General features: G+C 35.4%; 1 pseudogene; it reads right to left on the bottom strand.

The window, feature by feature from the left end:
• Positions 1-1,106: 1,106 nt before the first annotated feature.
• On the bottom strand, positions 1,107-2,041 carry LOC102486654 (olfactory receptor 4C15-like; annotated as a pseudogene).
• Between the last annotated feature and the right edge of the window lie 544 nt (positions 2,042-2,585).

Below are 2,585 nucleotides of genomic sequence, written 5' to 3'. Positions count from 1 at the left end.
AAAAAAAAAAAAAAAAAAAAGGAAAAGAAAAGTTATAAGAAGTAAATTCATAGAGAAACAATAAACAACTACTAAAGTGAGATTATACAATTCAATTTTCTTTATTTTCAATAAGCAAAGAGAAGAGTTAGGAATATGAAGACAGGAAAGTGGCATGTTGACAAGGTGTATGCAATAGTTGAGATGAACACATTTTTAGAGATCTCATTGAATTCATCAATTATTTCCAAGCACTTCTCTGGGCCTCCATTCTTCATGTTTATAGATAATTAATAAGGAAATATAAATTCTTTTGCACTTTCACTGCGCTAAGTATTCTCTTTCTTATGTTGTATCTTTAAGTCTTTGCAGAAATTTTAAATTTCAGGACTTAATAATCCATTTAATGGATGAAGAAACTGAGGCTCAAAAACTTTAAATAACACACCAAAAAACTTCCCCAAGATTCTTTCACTTCATTTATAAATAAAAGGCCAAACATTTGAGGTGTGATTTTTCCCTAAAAAGTTTCTCTTAGATAGCTGGGCTTTTTAATTGTTACAAAGTCTTTCATCAAAACAGCAAAGTATGGTGCAATCTTTCATCAGCATTCTCTTGCTATAATTTCTGTCTCCTAACTCTCATTTGCCATCTCCACCCTTCATTTTCATCATAGGAACATAGCAGGCAATGGCATACCTTTCATCAGTGTCACTGAGACTGGTATCCTAGATATGAATGTCTTTCCATTTGAAATATATACTTTGTATTGGTGTATATTCTTAATCTTGAAGATATTTTTTCTTTCCTCCACAAAAGATTTTCAAACATGGAATGAATAGCAAGTAGTCTAGTATATAATTTGTCTTTTGATCCTTTTTTATTCAATTATTAGATTTGAAGAAACATAAAATTCAGTTCTCCTTAATTTACACATAATGTTAGTAAGTTGCAAATTCAGTGGATGAAGGAGACGAAAGTGAAAACATATTTGACCATTACAATTAAGTTTTTTCTACAATATTAGATTACCTCTTTTTGTACAAAGTATATTTCAAAAGCTTTTATCTAAGAGCATTTTTACTTTTTTACCTCTAATTTTTAAAACTTTAATGTTTTATCTTTCATCAGACAACTCTCAATCTTTTCCACACTTTCCTCATGGCTTGTTTCATGTCCTTATTTCTGAAAGTATATATCAAAGGATTAAGCAAGGGAGTTAGTATGGTGTAAAATATTGCCGCCATTTTGTCAGAGGAGAGAGTAGATGGAGGTCGTGCATATTCAAACATGCATGGGACAAAAAACAAAAACACAACAGCAATGTGAGATCCACAGGTGGAGAGAGCTTTCCATCGCCCTTCAGAACTATGGGTTCTCAATGAGAGCAAAATGACACCATAGGAGATAAGCAACAAGGAGAAGATTAAAATGCTGAAAAATCCACTGTTAGAGACCACTAAAATGCCAACAATATGTGTGTCCATGCAGGCAAGCTTCAGTAATGGGTACAAGTCACACATAAAATGATCGATGACATTGGGGCCACAAAAGGGCAACTGGAAAGTAAAGAGAATTTGTATCATAGAATGCAAGAAGCCCCCTGTCCAGGCTACTTCCATCAGAATGACACAGAGCTTCCAGTTCATGATAGAAGAGTAGTGCAAGGGCTTGCAAATGGCCACGTAACGGTCATAGGCCATGGCTGAGAGGACAATCACCTCTACCCCCGCAAAGAAATGTTCAGCAAAGATTTGGACCATGCAACCTTGGAAAGAAATGGTTTTCCTCTCATAGAGGGAGTCTGAGATCATCTTTGGGGTGATAACAGAGGAGAAGCACGCATCCAGGAAGGATAGGAAGGCCAAGAAGAAGTACATGGGGGAGCCCAGTAGGGCAGGGCTGCTGAGGATGGTCACTACAATTGCATGTTTCCTCCGATGGTTGCGATGTACACAAACAAAAATACAACAAATACTATTTTCTGAATATTTGGATCCGGTGAAAGTCCCAGAAGGACAAACTCAGTTACGAAGCTTAGGTTGTGCATATCTTTGAAGGAAAGGTTGGAAGTTACACCAGTGATCCTGTAGATTCTGCAATTATGACAAAAACTTACAGACCTGTTTATAGTATTAGAGTCACAAGTAAGTTGGTATACACATACGCAAAATTATCTTGAGGGCATCTCTTGCCACTGTGAAAATATAATCTAAAATTTGTGGAAGTAGCCATGAAAAGTCACAGAAATTGAGGCAGAGATAAATTATTGATACTTTAAAAGAACCAAAGTTTCAAAACATAAAAAAGAAAGAATTCATATGTGGTAGAGAAGAGATTTGATTTCAAGTTTCAGCTTTGATTATTTATTACTAGTTGCTTCTTGGAGTGAAATTATTGAAAAACATTCGGTGGCTGTATATCAGTTGTGAGGCAAGAAATACTGACAAATTAGTTCTACCTGCTATTGGCATGGAATGAGAGCACATTTGAGTCCCTGCCACCCTGACCAGGAGATGGCCTTATCTACAAGCTGAAGAAGAAAGAACATGAAGTTTAATAGCCATTTGCAAATCATGGGTAATCCTCAAATATTCCTTTAAAAG

This window comes from Tupaia chinensis, unplaced genomic scaffold, assembly GCF_000334495.1.
Source record: "Tupaia chinensis unplaced genomic scaffold, TupChi_1.0 Scaffold000564_1, whole genome shotgun sequence".
Taxonomy (NCBI): Eukaryota; Metazoa; Chordata; class Mammalia; order Scandentia; family Tupaiidae; genus Tupaia; species Tupaia belangeri.
This window is presented reverse-complemented; position numbering and strand designations above follow the sequence as displayed.